This window comes from Periplaneta americana, chromosome 7, assembly GCF_040183065.1.
Source record: "Periplaneta americana isolate PAMFEO1 chromosome 7, P.americana_PAMFEO1_priV1, whole genome shotgun sequence".
Classification (NCBI taxonomy): Eukaryota; Metazoa; Arthropoda; class Insecta; order Blattodea; family Blattidae; genus Periplaneta; species Periplaneta americana.
In genome coordinates this window covers 61,007,032-61,024,563 of record NC_091123.1, presented here as the reverse complement: position 1 = coordinate 61,024,563, position 17,532 = coordinate 61,007,032, and the positions used below count along the sequence as shown (strand labels likewise).

The 17,532-nt window shown below is 38.7% G+C and overlaps 1 protein-coding gene across 1 annotated transcript in view; it reads left to right on the top strand.

The window, feature by feature from the left end:
* Positions 1–17,532, top strand: part of LOC138703155 (insulin-like peptide receptor) — a 722,445-nt gene that overhangs the window by 244,993 nt on the left and 459,920 nt on the right. The window contains exon 3 of the mRNA XM_069830809.1: positions 439–520. The gene's annotated coding sequence lies outside the window, so the exon portion shown is untranslated. The remainder of the gene's footprint in view (positions 1–438; positions 521–17,532) is intronic.

Sequence of the window (17,532 nt, the reverse complement as noted above, 5' to 3'; positions counted from 1 at the left end):
ACCATACGTACTACACCTGACATATTTGAACGGATGCGACAGTGAATGTTTCGGAGATGCCAGTATTGTTTACAAGAAAGGGGGCGTCGGTTCCAGGCTCTTCTGTAAGTTAAGTATCATTGTCTGTTGGTTTTCATTGAAAGCTCAGTCAGCAGAGAGTCAAGCCATTGGCCCTTACATGAATAATTGCCTACCAGCCACAACACTGAAAAGTGCAGCGCCACACCGGTACGAGATAGGACACATCCCTTAAGGAAAAATGTTTCTTTTAGTACCCTATATGTACCATATTCTTCTGTAACATAAGTTCTGAACACTCTGTATAACTGGATTCTTTAAATAGAAAAATGTTAAGCTCAGTAACTTTCAAGTAGAACCAGTAGACGGATGTTACTACGAGAAACTACTAAGAGACGATTTATTAATATGTTGTTGCAGTTGTACGAGACGATGGACCTTAAAAAACGTCTGTGTTGAAGTTTTGAAGACATTGAGATGAGATTCTTACGGCCTGTGGATGGTAAGTCGGCCTACCTAAGTACCTATTAAGTAAAATTTGTAACATACTATTAAAAGTCAAACTAAATCTTTTTGTGTTACTGCGATAATACGTAACTACCGACGTCATTACTGAAGCCCGTAGGCTACTTAGAATAAGACAGAACAGCACATCAGTAAGTCCTTTCTGAATACACCGGAATGGTTCACCAAAGTCACGGAGACCCAGATATCCATTGAAGGATATTGTCGCTGGGCCTCCAAAATGCGCTTTGCTTTTTTTTTTTTTTTTTTTTTTTTTTTTTTTTTTTTTTTTTTTTTTTTTTTTTTTTAAGGAGAAAGAAAACAGCATTGTCACGTTTAATTACCTAGATTTTCAAAGCTACTTTTTGTATAATTTCATAATTTTTCTTATTAATTGATTCAAAGTGTTCTGCCTAAGGGCAGGTCTTTCACTGCAAACTCAGCGTTCTCCAGTCTTCCTATTTTCTGCCTTCCTCTTAGTCTTCGCATATGATCCATGTGTCTTAATGTCGTCTATCATCTGATATCTTTTTCTGCCCCGAACTCTCCTCCCGTTCACCATTCCTTTCAGTGCATCCTTCAGAAGGCAGTTTTTCTCAACCAGTTACCCAGCCAATTCCTTTTCCTTCTCCATGTCCACATTTCAAATGTTTCTAGTTTTTTTTTTTTTTCACTTCGTTGTAATGTTAATGTTTCTGTCCCATACAATGCCACACTCCACACAAAGCACTTCACTAGGCTTCTCCTTAGTCCTTTCTCCAGAGTTTCGCAGAAGATGCTTCTTTTTCTATTAAAAGCTTCCTTTATCATTGCTATTCTCCTTTTGACTTCTTGGCAGCAGCTTATGTTACTATTTTTAGTACACCCTAAGTATTTGAAGCTGTCCCACTTGCTCTACTGCCTCATTTAGAATTCTCAAGTTTACCTTCTTTACTTTTCTTCCTATGACCATGGTCTTCGTCTTATTTACATTTATCTTCATTCCATACTGCTCACAGCTGTCATTTAGCTCCAGTAGCTTATCCTTTTGTATCATTTCGTCTTCTGCTAACAACACATATCATCAGCAAATTTTATGCATACTATTCTTCTTCCTCTTACTATCATTCCTCCCATGTTCTGAAAACATTTCTCACTAAATCCTCCAAGTAGATGTTGAACAGGGTAAGTGATAAAGGACATCCTCCCTATTTCGCTTCCTTCTGACACAGCGGATTTTGGAGGTGCAGTGACGATATAGAGCGTGAAATGAAGTTGAAGCCACACCGAATCATTGAGTGCAAACGTTACTGTTGAAAATGATATTATTATTATTATTATTATTATTATTATTATTATTATTACTTAAGATATATCTATAGACAGTATTAGCAAATTTGAGATAGATAATCACATTATTATATTACACACTGTTACTTGCACACTATCTCGAAAGGTTCCCCGTTCGAACTCAGGTGTTTCCATATATTTTTTTTATAATTACATACTTTACTTACTTGTTTCATATAGTTAATAGAATACTTGTTGAAGCAGTTTATTTAATTTGTGTGCATTTCCTAACCAACAACAGTCATTTTTAATGTAGGTCTGCAATAGTGTTGAACCGATTTGTTCACTGGTTACAAATGCTACCGTGTAACATATGGTGGGAAACAAGTGACAATCGGCGCGAACACTTGAAACTGAGTGTTTAAAATACTAAGGCCTGATTTCGTGACTGCGCGTCGTGAGAAAATTAAGAAAAATGAGTAATGCATTATAATAACTTGGAATTTGTACCCGCTTAAGTAGATTTAAAGACCATCAGATCCGGCACGAAATCAAAGATGGTAACGCCGGAGTATTATAAAAACACTATAACACTGAGTGTTATAATATGACATTTTAGTTTGATTGTATTTTGTTGAAAGATCTACTTTTTTTCATGAGCTTTCAAAAAATTGCTTAGTAAGATAAATATTTTCTGATTAAATTTTCAGAGAAATTTTGATCATTAGGAAGAGAAAATAAAAGGAATAATGGGATTGGTGAGCGCTGTAATAGGAAGGCTAGTGAAAGTAAGAAACTACCGCTGTATCTGAAGAGATAATGGAATACAAGCGATGTCTCAAATTAATAATCGAAAGCACAGATCCTGACAGTACAAACTGCATGCACTGAAGGACGAAGTAGAGTACTCGTTATATCAGCCATGGACATAAAGCGGAAGGGAAAAGGAAAGGAGATACCCCCGTCCATGTCCTTTCCGTTTCACTGTTTTATGAATGAACACATAGTAAAGCACTGTGCATCAGTGGTGGATTTGAGGCGGCCAGTGGGAGCCGAAAGCTATGATGCATGCCTTATACAATCCGCCACTCAGCAATGTCTTGAGGCCTACTCGTATCGGTTTGATACAGGACTGTCTCTGCCGGGGAATGTGGAGTGCGGAGTTAATGAATATTTTGCAGTGACTCGATTGAGATATGAATGCCCGGGCCTGCGTTATACTTTCCTCTCCCAAGAGACTATGCTAAATATTCTATTACACTTTAAACCAGTCATGTCAATTGATGCCCAAAGGCGCTAGCGGGCGCTTTAGGGCCTAGGAGAGCCTAAACGCTTTACAGCGGAAAGAGACAGACGAGTGACGTAGTATATACCGCTTGGTCGAGCTATATACAGGGATGGCCAGCACTGATTTAATGGACAAAAGGAAGAGAACTTATTAAAACTGTATCCATGTTAATTTTTAGATTTGTCTGAGAAGTATAATTGCATTATAAGAATGTAAGTTTTAATTTTAATGCTCATTTTTCACAAGTTTTTTTTAACTCAAAAGGAATATTTTTTTCAACTTTTTTTTATAGAAAAGTGAAATTTTCAGATATAGGCCTATTTATTTTGTAATCCTACAGGTTCTGAAATAATGCTTTCGTAAATCTAATATACCGTAAATACGTATTACTGAAGATAGTGTATTACAATTTTTTTAAATATTCGCATGGAAAATTAATGTATGTAAGCAAATGAAATAACAAAGCAACTACTATCACATCGTAAGCAAAATATATGTGCCCATGTGTTGTAAAAACGTCAGTCCTATAGCTTCGGCAGATTTAGAGAAAATAATTTAATATTTCATGATAGGAAGTTATGCACCAGTATCATCTTAAAAGCATAATGCGATAAGAGTTTTGTTATGGACTATTAGTTACACTTAAAACATATACAGTATCTAGGTATTGTTTTGATTAGTTCATTGATTACTTTTATAAGGCTAAAGATACCATCAAGATTAATTCCAACTTATCATGTCATACTCAATCTCTTTGTGGGGGGGATATCGCTTTCTTAATGAATGATGTATTTCATTCACCTAGTACAGTATAGTTGTAGGTACTATGAAATTTATGTGAATATTCTTTCATAACTTTTTATTGTGTTATTAACGTTTAAAACGCAACTGCAATATTAAGAAATTGGTGTAAATACTTTTGTTTTACATACAATATAGATAATATCAAATAGAAAGACGCCTATAAAAATAAAGACATAAAATTTCACGTTCCGTTTGAAGTTTGTGCACCACTGTTTTCTTAATCCAGCAGGCTGCTTAATCCTCCTTCCATTCCTAGCGCTCGATGCCCGCGCACGACGTCAAGGTCAGAAAAATGCGCTTGCTTTGACATCACTGCTTTAAACCATCACTGTCGGCCAAGGTTGAACCCTAAAATCTCATATACAACAGCTGTCACTGTAACCACTGAATTACCTAATACAGTCAAGCAATCCGCCACTGATGAAAGGGCGTGTCTGTTTTGAGTCTGATAAAAAAAATGCCATGTGTTTGAGAACTTATAAAAGCACCACTAATAACGTCTTAAGTGGCCAGAATTTAAAAAAAGATATTTCTACAAGTAATTTTCAGTCCCAAGAACCAGTGTGTAATACGTAAATGCATATTGATCTATAACATTTAGTAACCTTATCGCTAAGAACAATGCAAATAACTCACAGCTGAAAGTCAGTTAATCAACCGAAGCACGAAGGATTGGTTTCCATTTATTATAATAACAGAAATGTCAATATTACAATTAATGTTTAGTCTCCCACGGAACTGTCACTAGGTATAAAGTCATAACAAATATATAACATATAGTGCAAACCGCTCGATAATTTAGTTCGTATCCGTGTCGAACTTGAAACTAATCTAATCTTGTTAAATAAACTTTTGTCATATGCTCCTACGCTTACACGTAGCACGAAAACAAATGACAACTGTAGTATATATTATGTTGTACATATCTACAGAACCAGATTCGTGGAGTTAAAATCATGTAGGCAGTTCTGTGTAGGCTTATATATATTCGTTAACAGAGAAATCTTATGCGATAGTCCTCCTCTTAAGTGAGTCTCCCCTATTAACTGCAAGTATGAAGCGATATTAACCAAACACAAGAAATACAGTAAAATCCCTCGTACCCGGCACAGACATAACCGACAATACCAAAACAACGGCACTTTTGGCTGGGCAAAAAAAATGTTTAAATCTCTATGTGCTTTTAATAAAAAGTGATAACAGTGATAAAATTTCAGTTTCTGAAAATAAAACAAATGCTAACCTTAACATATTTCATTCTAGTAAACTATAATTATTATTGACAATTCCTCCTAATCCCTCTCTCTGTACCTTCTACTAAAGTACCGGTAATATACGTACAGTAATATATTTTCTCCAAAGTGAATATGAAATTATAGTCCCGTCGCTTTAATTTCCGGCAGCCAATCACGTTGCAGGTCGGCTACATTTAAACGTGTGCGTCTTGTGATTCGCTGATGAAGATGTAAAGCATTTCCTAAGGCTGGATAAATACTTAATATATAATCGCCCGCCATTTTGGCTCTTTCGTTGGCGTTCGCAGAAAGCACACGAGGACGTTATTTGCTGCTCAATTATTTGCTGAATTACAGTGCGTTTGATTTATTATCATAGGAGCTACGACATGATAATGTTTAACGGTGTGGCAAATAGATCCCTCGTCTGGTAGCTCGGCAATGAACAAACACAAATGGCGAATGATACTACCTACCTAGACTTTATAGAGCCTTGACTTCCTAAGACGTAAGCAAAGAGGAGGAGTCACGCCGGGAATAACAGCGTCGCGACTATAAATGCACTTATTATTTATTACAGTTTCATTTCAACAATTAAATGTATACAACTATGGGCAATAATTTGCCACAAATGCTATAGAAAGCATTCTATTGGAGGTATAGCCAGTCTTACGTTATATTCTTTCTGAAGGCGTTTTTCAGAGTATGATACAATTCATCGAAGCTGGGAAATGTCATTTTGAAGTTAATTAAAATAAATTGATTTCTCCTTGCGCGACTAGTTAAACAACACATAAAAAGTTCCTTGTAATAAAGGACTGCTGACTATTGTAAGTACTCAATGTCTTCATCTTTACTTTTCTTATTAATAATTGCATTTCGAAGTACACCAGTAATGCACGGTGACTAGCATTAATGCGTCTGTCCACCTCAAATCCTTCCGTCCGTCTTTCATCCGCTCGTGTGGCCTCAGAATGGTGCGGCCGTCGCGCGACTGCCGTTCCGCAGACATTCCGCTCGTGTGAATCGGGCCTTAGATATCCCTAATAGGTAATCATTGCCTTTTTAGTGTGGTTTATATTAGCATCACTTAGTGACGAGTCTATGTTAATTTTAAAAATATTGTGTGCATTTTTATATCAGAAAATGGTTACAACAATATTCCTATTGTCATACTAATGTGGGAGATAAATTTATTTGGTAATAGCTCTTATTCCTTTAACAGGAAACCCGTTTGAAAATTTGGAGGAATGTTTACATAATGAAGTTCTGCAACGCTGTCGGGTAGCAGTGTCGAGGATCCATCACTGATCGCAACAGCGGGTCACCTAAGCTACAATTATTTTGTTTTATATCTGCCAGTGAGTGACCGGTAAATTTCAAATGGCTTATCTTGGACGTGGGCGTCAGAGCATTAAAAAGCATTGCAAACTTCTGTTATCTCTTTTCCACCTCTACCGCAACTATGACATTGGACAGAGGCCGAGAGATACAGAGTGATCCGTTTGAGAAGATACGAGTATAAAATAGAAATGTGATAAAATGAGAACTGTTGCTATTTATTTTAAATAATTTGTACGTGCATTCTAGAAGAATGGGAGTTTTGTCCAAATTAGACCTCAATATATCCACCATTGCGAACACGAAACAGCAGTCTACATATCTTGAGGTTAATTCCTCCCATGTGTGGTCTAACATTTCAAGGGTAACTTTCTCAAAAATTGAGAAAATCTTTGCTCTGAAATCATGAATATTCCTGAGTCGCTGTGCGTACACATCATTCTTTACGAAACTCCAATGAAAGAGCTCAGGTGTCAGGTCTGGGGATTTTGAAGACCACATAATTGGCTCTCCTCGACAACACCAGTTGTTACCAAATGTGTGATCCAGATAATCACGGACGTCTATTGCTCAATGAGATGGTGCATCATCTTGTTGGAACATGTTACCCATGTTGTTTTTCTGTTGCAGTTGTGGTTCGAAAAGTTTTTCAACATGTCCAGGTATGGTTCTGATCGAACTGTTTCCTCTGCGAAGATAAACGGTCCATACAGATTATAGCGACTTACCGCGCACCATAAAATAACTTTAGGACTAGCCCGTTCCAGTTCATATCGTTGTTGTTCCTGCAATAACTCCTATGTGCAAAAATATAAATCTTTCAGGAGGAAGGAAAAACACATTTATTCATCCTATGGCATCCGTACATAGAAGACTGTGAATTCTTACATTTTCGAAACAAAGATATATAATTACCAGACAGTGTATGCGGGATGACTTAAGGAAAAGTGAAGTTGTTTCGTATCAGAGTATATAGCACGTGCCGCGTCGTATGTCTTTTGTGTACCTGGCGAGTACAGCAGCGTACAAAACGAAGGAACCCCGGTCCGTTCATAGTAACATTGCAATGCAATGTGTGCAGTTGTGTTATCCTACTCAAATATATAGTACGCTTTGAATAGTGTTGTGCTGATTCATTCATAATGTAGAAGGAAAAACGTTAAATTCGCTGAGATACGAAATGCAATTAAGAAGTATGAGAGTAACATTTTATGTATTAACGGAGATAATATCGTGTGTAATGTATGTAAAATTGAAATAAAAACCATAACAACTTAGGCTATAGAGCGACATTGCAACAGTACATCGCACAGGAAATGCGTTGAAATGAAATCTGAGAAACCATCTACATCATCATCATCATCATTTAGTTGTGCGGGTCTAACGACACGTGCAACACGATGCTCAGTGCAAATATTCCTCTAAAGAAATTGAGTGATCCCCATTTTATAGGTTTTCTTCAGAAATTCTCTCGATACAAAGACTGTTTAAGCGACAGGCGAAGACGATTCAGCTTCGACAACTTACGAGAATATATCGTTTACTGCAACGCTGGTAATTGCATCAATGATGACGAGGACTGAACCTTGCAAGGTATGTACTACAGTACGTTATTTTTCTTTTCCTGCTCACTGTACGGAGATACAGTAGCATGTTGACGTCGTCTGTTTACGTTTAAAACCTGTTGAGCCAATGGTCTGAATGAAAAAATGTAACATATAGTAAATGTGCACCTACATTCAACGATAAGTCATCCCGCAACCACTGTCTAATAATTACATATAGGAGATTTTATTATTTGCTGTATCACTACTTGAGTTATTTAATAGAGCAAACATATGAAAATCGATAAATATTTTACATAGGAGTTATTGCAGGAACAACGACGATATGAGACATACGGATTTTCACGTCCCCGTACGATTGAATTATGGGTATTCACTCACCCACTGACATGGAAGACACATTTCACTCGTTGTTGTGCAGTAAACGGCATTTTGTTTATTCGGTCGTTGCTGAGTAACTTCTTTTGTTTCTTATGCGATAACAATGATGATACAAAATTCTCGTGCTTCAGTACCACATTGAAATTGAAATGAATTCTACAGCGCCTCCATTATAAATTTTATAGTCATTTTATTTTGTCTTCTGAAACGGATCAGACTGTATTACGAGATATGTACACGTCTGAATTCATCTTTTTATGCCGTGTTTTGTAAGCGATAACTGCTTAGAATCTCAACAAAGTGGCGGCGTGTGAAAAGGCCATTAATTACGGCACGTTTGGACTAAAACAGCCATGTTCAGCGCGGCATTTCAAGCCGTTAAACGAGATGCAACAGTGACGGAGGATCTCAGAATCGCATGCAGGCAGACACACGCTTAAAAGATATTCTAAGTCACTGTTGCACCTCGTTTAATAGCTAGAAATTCCCGCGCTGAACATGCCTGGACTATAACCTCAAGAACCTAAGTGACCTGTCACCTGGCCGGCTCGAGTTGCCTTGCATGGAGTCAGTGTTGCCAACACATAAATTGTATCCCTGTCAGTCTAACACCTGGAAATCCGTCAGAATCCGTCAAAAAAAAAAAAAAAATGCACTCAAAATCACTATATACATACATACATACATACATACATACGTACGTACGTACATACATACATACATACATACATACACATACAGTATACACACACACACACACACACACACACACACAAATAAAAAGCAAATTTTAACGTAACTTACTTACCAATCCTAATTCAAATGATAATTCGTCCATCTCTGACTTGATTACGAGGAAATCTGAAACGGGGATTCTTAAACATGGTACGGAACAGGCAGGGCTCTTCAAACAAAAAGTAAAATCTCCCAAAAATTAAACAATTAAATATGACAGCAGCTAAAAATCTCAAAAGACGATATAAATCGTAATGTCCGCCAGAAAACCCGTCACCCGTCAAAGTCATTCTTTTCCCGTCCGCTACGTTGAAATTCCGTCAGTTTTGACGGCATTTCCGTCCAGTTGGCAACACTGCATGGGGCATCCTTCGTGAGAAACACTTTAACCAGCATCGGAGAAATAAGCAATAACTTTATAGAGTTCGATCTGCACTATTTTATCTTACAGACCGATTATTTAGTCCTTACAGCTCAGTGACGCGAAAGAGGGGAAGTAATAGGAGTAGTGGGGAGAGCTCCGGAGTACAGATAAGGGCGAGCAGTCGGTAAAGGAATGCAGTACAGCTTAATTGTACTAGAAACATACCGCTCTACCGCACGCATGACATCCAATCGTTCCGAAGACAAGCGAGTGACTAACTCAAACACCCCTTGGCGTAACTAAATGGACTCGCCTGACCCAAGCGCACATCTTCGGCGACTGTTAGGACTAAAATCGTACTGTACCTTCGTTTATTCCTAAATTCAGTTTGGTTTCAAGTTCTCAAAACACAAAAAGAGCATAGCGAATTAAGAAAAGCAAATTATTTATTATTCTGATTCATTATTTTCAGCTGTTCGTGCATACAGCGATACGAGTATCAGGACCGTAAATAAAACCGAAGGTTACGACCTAGTACCTGAACACCTCCTGCCGACCATATGTGAGTGACCAGCTCTGGCTCTGACGACAATTGGACTGCTATCGTCCCACTCATTTTGCAAAGTTGTGCATGATTGCTCGTTCATTCCTTCACGTTTACAGTTATTTTTTATTTTTATCTTGGGTCAGTACTTTTCCACTTTCCTCAGTATTAAAAGAATTCTATATTTCAGCTCAGTGACTACTTGCCATCTCCTCAAAGGCCAAATAACTCATCGATGTAGCTTGGTGGCTAGAGAGCTAGACTCGTGCTCCGAGGTTGTGCTGGAGTGGGAGTTCGAATCCCGTTTGGCGTAATCATATGGCAAGTCCTAGCACTCAATCTCGCCGAATACCATCGAGGTTGTGCTGGAGTGGGAGTTCGAATCCCGTTTGGCATAATCATATGGCAAATCCTTGCACTCAATCTCGCCGAATACCATCGAGGTTGTGCTGAAGTGGGAGTTCGAATCCCGTTTGGCATAATCATATGGCAAATCCTTGCACTCAATCTCGCCGAATACCATCGAGGTTGTGCTGGAGTGGGAGTTCTAATCCCGTTTGGCGTAATCATATGGCAAATCTTTGCACTCAATCTCGCCGAATACCATCGAGGTTGTGCTGGAGTGGGAGTTCTAATCCCGTTTGGCGTAATCATATGGCAAATCCTTGCACTCAATCTCGCCGAATACCATCGAGGTTGTGTTGGAGTGGGAGTTCTAATCCCGTTTGGCGTAATCATATGGCAAATCTTTGCACTCAATCTCGCCGAATACCATCGAGGTTGTGCTGGAGTGGGAGTTCTAATCCCGTTTGGCGTAATCATATGGCAAATCTTTGCACTCAATGTCGCCGAATACCATCGAGGTTGTACTGGAGTGGGAGTTCTAATCCCGTTTGGCGTAATCATATGGCAAATCCTTGCACTCAATCTCGCCGAATACCATCGAGGTTGTGTTGGAGTGGGAGTTCTAATCCCGTTTGGCGTAATCATATGGCAAATCTTTGCACTCAATCTCGCCGAATACCATCGAGATTGTGCTGGAGTGGGAGTTCTAATCCCGTTTGGCGTAATCATATGGCAAATCCTTGCACTCAATCTCGCCGAATACCATTGAGGTTGTGTTGGAGTGGGAGTTCTAATCCCGTTTGGCGTAATCATATGGCAAATCCTTGCACTCAATCTCGCCGAATACCATCGCGGTTGTGTTGGAGTGGGAGTTCGAATCCCGTTTGGCGTAATCATATGGCAAATCCTTGCACTCAATCTCGCCGAATACCATCGAGGTTGTGTTGGAGTGGGAGTTCGAATCCCGTTTGGCGTAATCATATGGCAAATCCTTGCACTCAATCTCGCCGAATACCATCGAGGTTGTGCTGGAGTGGGAGTTCGAATCCCGTTTGGCGTAATCATATGGCAAATCCTTGCACTCAATCTCGCCGAATACCATCGAGGTTGTGTTGGAGTGGGAGTTCGAATCCCGTTTGGCGTAATCATATGGCAAATCCTTGCACTCAATCTCGCCGGATACCATCGAGGTTATGTTGGAGTGGGAGTTCGAATCCCGTTTGGCGTAATCATATGGCAAATCCTTGCACTCAATCTCGCCGAATACCATCGAGGTTGTGTTGGAGTGGGAGTTCGAATCCCGTTTGGCGTAATCATATGGCAAATCCTAGCACTCAATCTCGCCGAATACCATCGAGATTGTGTTGGAGTGGGAGTTCGAATCCCGTTTGGCGTAATCATATGGCAAATCCTTGCACTCAATCTCGCCGAATACCATCGAGGTTGTGTTGGAGTGGGAGTTCGAATCCCGTTTGGCGTAATCATATGGTAAATCCTTGCACTCAATCTCGCCGAATACCATCGAGGTTGTGTTGGAGTGGGAGTTCGAATCCCGTTTGGCGTAATCATATGGCAAATCCTTGCACTCAATCTCGCTGAATACCATCGAGGTTGTGTTGGAGTGGAAGTTCGAATCCTGTTTGGCGTAATCATATGGCAAATACTTGCACTCAATACCATCGAGATTGTGTTGGAGTAGGCGTTCGAATCCCGTTTGGCGTAATCATATGGCAAATACTTGCACTCAATCTCGCCGAATACCATCACGCTCTCATTAATTCCAACGACCGCAACGATAAATAACCTATACTCTATACCAGATATTTTTGGAGCAGACCATAACAAGGATCTCGATGCATCTCATGTTATCGCTGCGCTTCCATTGGTTGGCGAGTCATTACTTAGCTGAGAGCGTTGTAGACACTAGCGCGTTCATATCCTGCTTACGAGACGGTATTCAGAGACGCGTCCACTACTACAGTTCTATTGCATCTAGCATCTGTGCGGTCTGTGAGCAGACGACAGCAGTACAACTAATGACTGATGCAAGGAGGTATGTTCAAAGACACATTACTGTAATTTTCACTTTTCGTTATATGAACGTAGTCGGTCACTTAATTCATACACAGACATTTAGTATCGTGTGAACCGCGCTCTCTTGCATTACGTTCCGTTGTTTACATCTGCTCCAAAGACATCTGGTATAGAGTGTAGTAGTTGACACAGTGTTATTAAACCTTAAACAATCGCGCCAAACTTTGTAACATTAGAGCCGCGTGGGGTGTTGCTGACACTCCAAATATAATGGGTTCTTATGGGCTATTCTTTTTTTTTTTTTTTGTAAGCAATTAAAGTATCACTCGTTTTTATTTATACAACTAAATTATATGAAATACTTCAATACCTATCACAGTGTTAATGTGCAGTAATGGTAATATTTCGATGTTGGTTCACATGTAATATTGGAACGTCTATTCACTCCTAATCCTAATTTAATTTTCAATTGTTTGCGTTCATATTTTCAAATCTTACTGTTACAATTTTGTGCTATACGTGTTTATTATTGTAGGAAAAAGAAATTTGAGTGAGGAACAGTCAGTTATTGTCGGGTGACAGAAGGTATAAGATCGGTTAGCTAGAATCATAGGCGGAGTTATGGGGGGGGATAGGGGGCACTGCCCCCCCCAAACTTGGCCGAACTGTTTTTTTTAACGTTACAAAATATTCAATTCAAAATGTTTTTCTTGCTTTTGTTTATGATTAAGTTTCTGTGCTTAAATTGACGAATTAATGTCTTCAGACCATGTGTCTGGACTATAATATTATTTATTTTAAATTTCTGAATGTAAAAGAATTTCTATACCTCATTTGAGGAATGGAAGCACTGTAATGTTTCTTTTGTAACAGCCTGTACTGATGTGTTAGAACTCTGCAGGTGTTCAAGCCGCCACTTGGAGAAATATGAATAACATACTGCACAACAATGCAGAAAAAAGAAATGTGATCCCGATATAATGTGTAAACTTAGAGATGAGATTAAATAAAATAATTAAAATTTACATTTCATATGATAGCTTGGGTTTTTAAATAAACAGATAAATTAAATGTAAAATTGATCCACCGCTGTGGAGTAATGGTCAGCACGTCTGACCATGAAATAAGCGGGCCCAGGTTAAAATCCTCGTTGGGACAAGTTACTTGGTTGGGGTTTTTCCGGGTTTTTCCTCAATCAATTGAAGCTGAATTGCTGGGTAATTTTCGGTGTTGGACCTCGGACTCATTTCGCCATCATTAATTCACATATCATCATCCATACAATAGCCCGGATTAAGTTCACGGTGCGGCGTGCTGTATTTGTACAAGAGCGTGGCCGTTCGGGTACCCAATCATTCACAGAATAGGAGTGGTAAGCACAATAAGCCTCAGGCTGCAGTGCAAGCCTTCGGGTCTCTCCTCCTTACGAGAGGAAAAAAATAAATAAATTGTCTGTATATTTTGTTACAATTTTACTTTATTTTACAATACCTTTATTAAATGATCATATTCCGATATACTGTACAAAGGTCAAGCTATAACGGGGGAGGATATAAATTATGTCCCCCATAATCTCGTTTTATCAGAATTCTACAATTTTATTTGCCCCCGCCCCCACCAAGGAAACGGTTCTCTCTTCGCCTATGGTTAGAATGCCTAAATTCAGTAAATCATTGAAAAGTAAACTTCATGCTTACGTTGTGAATTTGGTATCCATGTGTTTTCAACCGATGGAACAGTTTTGTTATATAAGGTTTGTGAAAAGACAGTTAATCACGAAAAAAAAAAAAAAAAAAAAAAGTATTTTATAAGTCAACATGTGTCACCTACGAAGTAAATGTGTGAGTTATGTTGATATAATTTAAATTTATTGCTAAAATATATCATGCTTTTTAAAAATTTATAATGCCTTTTTGAAAGACTATTATACCTTTTTTTTAGGTTTTTATTGCCTTTTTTATCTGCCTATTTTAACTGTTATAAATGCCTAAACATCCGGGCTCTAGTGATTAGGTATGGAATCAACCAACTTCTCCTAAACTTGGCATTTGTCTTTGCTGATGATGGAACCTTCAAGTACAGTCAACTCCGGATATAGTGAACCTCTGCGGACTTGCATATTTCGTTCACTATATCCGAAGTGTCTCTCCCCTAACCTTAAATGACAGAAATGAGTGAAATTGTGAACAAGAAAATAAAATATTTGATTTTTGTGAAATAGATTACACTGTATACTGTTACTCACAGTTGATTTACGTAAACTATGCTGTCGACCCACGTCCGCTTGCGAAAGACCACGTTCAGTGTCACTTATAATATTCACCTCATCTTCCAAAGAAAACACTTTACGCTTCGACATTTTCATACAGTACATTCACTGTTCGAACACTAGAAACAGACGATCAGGTAGAAATGACAAACGCTGTTACGATGTGACTGCGTACTCAGCCTTGGAATTTCCCGAGTCACTAATGGAAACTGGGAGAGGGTTGGAGTTTGAAAGCCATCGTTTATGCTCTGGACATAATGTCCATCCTCTTTTAATAAAAGAGGCAATTTCATTTTCCGTTGTTTGGATGCTATCTGTCATAATGTAAATTTTCTGAGAACAAAAAGGGAACCCTGTGACGGTGGAGGATTAGAAATATTATAACAGCAGAGTAGTGTGCCTGAGAACAGAATGGCAACCCTTCGACGGTGGAGTAGGGCAAGGTCGTTGTCACGCTTTACCTGGATTTACAGTACAGCTCATTGTCTAGGAATTACTAATCCTATCTTTGTCCTTTGACTAAAGGAGTAAGAAACTTAGAATGTTGTTCTTAACACATTCTTTCAATTTTATACAAGAAGGTCTGACTTCAAATAAGAATTTCTCAGGATACAAGGCTCACTATAACCGAAGTGAGGGTTCAGTATAAACGGAAATATTAATGTATTTTTTAATGTATACTGGTCGGGACCAACGATTTAGGTTCACTATAGCCGAATGTTCACTATAACCGAGTTCACTATATCCAGAGTTGACTGTAGTTAAAAAAACGTTGGAAATGTCCACACCTGTGGAGTAACGGTCAGCGCGTCTGGCAGCGAAACCAGGTGGCCCGGGTTCGAATCCCGGTCGGGGCAAGTTACCTGGTTGAGGTTTTTTCCGAGGTTTTCCCTCAACCCAATACAAGCAAATGCTGGGTAACTTTCGGTGCTGGACCTCGGACTCATTTCACCGGCATTATCACCTTCATTTCATTCAGACGCTAAATAACCTAGATGTTGATACAGCGTCGTAAAATAACCCAATAAAATAAACGTGGGAAACACTAATTTTAAACATACTGTAGAAACCCAAAATTCTTCTTCAGAAGTTGCAACTCATCGAGAAGTATGGTAACACTCACAAAGATGGAACTACGTATGTTTACATCAAGTGCAGAGCATGCACTTAGGATCAAGGAAGAGGTTAAGTTGCATATTTACTCCAAGTGACACATGAAACTGAACAATTAATGGGGATCCAAATATAGAACGCATAAAACCATGCTTAACTGCTGTTGCGCTGTCTGATATCTCGTAATCAAAGCGGGAGTGGAATGGCACGTGTTAGTTTGCCAGACTGTTCAAGCACACCTCTAAATAGGGTTTATTCACGTACGACGCATAAATCTACACTTAAAACAATAATAGGAAACCTTACTATTGCGTTTTAAACTGCCTTCCTTTTATTGTCGTGCCATATAAACAAAATCTGTATGTGTGCTTATTGATGAATGGCCTTCAGAAGAGACTCCACGTGTTGCGTGCGCTCTTTACAGCCAACAAAACTGTTCTACATTGCCAAACACTCCGCAACGACTCGCTTTAGAACTGAATACTGCACGTCATGTGAAGTCTATACGTTGCTTCACATATAAACACCGTGTTTAAAAGTGGTGGGAACACTTTCATATGATTCTTATTAAACAAGACAAGCAGAGGCGGCTCGTCTATAAGAGCTGCGGAGCTGCAGCACTCTCTGCTTTGACAGGAAAATAAAAATAATATTTATTTTAATTTTTAGAAGAATTGTTACAGCTTTTATTGGTAAATTGCTTTATATTTCATCTGGTCGGGAATATGTACTATTATCTTATGCATAATCTTTTTGCGCGTCGACTGTATTGGAATTGACACTGCATTCAAAGTCGTCCTGGAATCTGCAGGGTGATCAGCTCATAGAGAGTGTGTCTTGCATGGTCAGGGGGTAGAGAGGTGAAGGGAAGCAGAGGGAAACTGCCGCTGTTTAAAACCCATATCTCGCTGCAGTGACTTGCAGAGCCAGGCTACAAGGGATCTTTCCTCTCCTCCCACACCGCTATTGTAATGCTGCGTCAAATGAATTCTCTATTCACTTGACACTTAATGGCAAAATATTTATTTTCTTTTCACATACTTATTGTTGTAGAATCTTATCGAGTTAATATAACGAAATTAATATTCTCTTTTGCCTTATTATATATATATATATATATATATATATATATATATATATATATATTCAGCCTCCAGCCATGATTGCACGAGTAGAATCCTTTTGATATAGCACGTAAAATACGAAAGAGACTTCTTTTCCAGTTTTAGAAAATTGTTGACCATCAGTATATCTGAGTGTTGCTTCGGTATGACGTCTTAATACCGTAACTTAACCAGTGCAAATTTGCAAGCATGAGTGTGTGTGAATTGCAGAATATTAATTTTATTTTTCTCAGCTTTCCCTTGCGGAGAATATTGATGTAATGAAGTGAAATTAAAGGGTCGTCCGTTACCCGACTTAAATCTTACTTAAGCTTCATATAGTGCATATATGTAAGGAAGTATAACAATGAAATTTACGCTAAGCATTTGTGGTTACGTGGATGTGAACAAAAAAAATCTGTATTTTGTTTTCCTTGCCTCCTCTTCGGTGGTGATTCTGCATGGACTAGGAGTGGTGTGACAGATTTAGGACATTTGCCCCTAAAAAGCAAAATGCACGAATCTTCGCATTCTCACCTGAAAAATGTTGTTTCATTGGCTATGTTACGCAACTCATACTACTGTGCAATTCAGCGAAACGAACAGAACAAACATTCTCA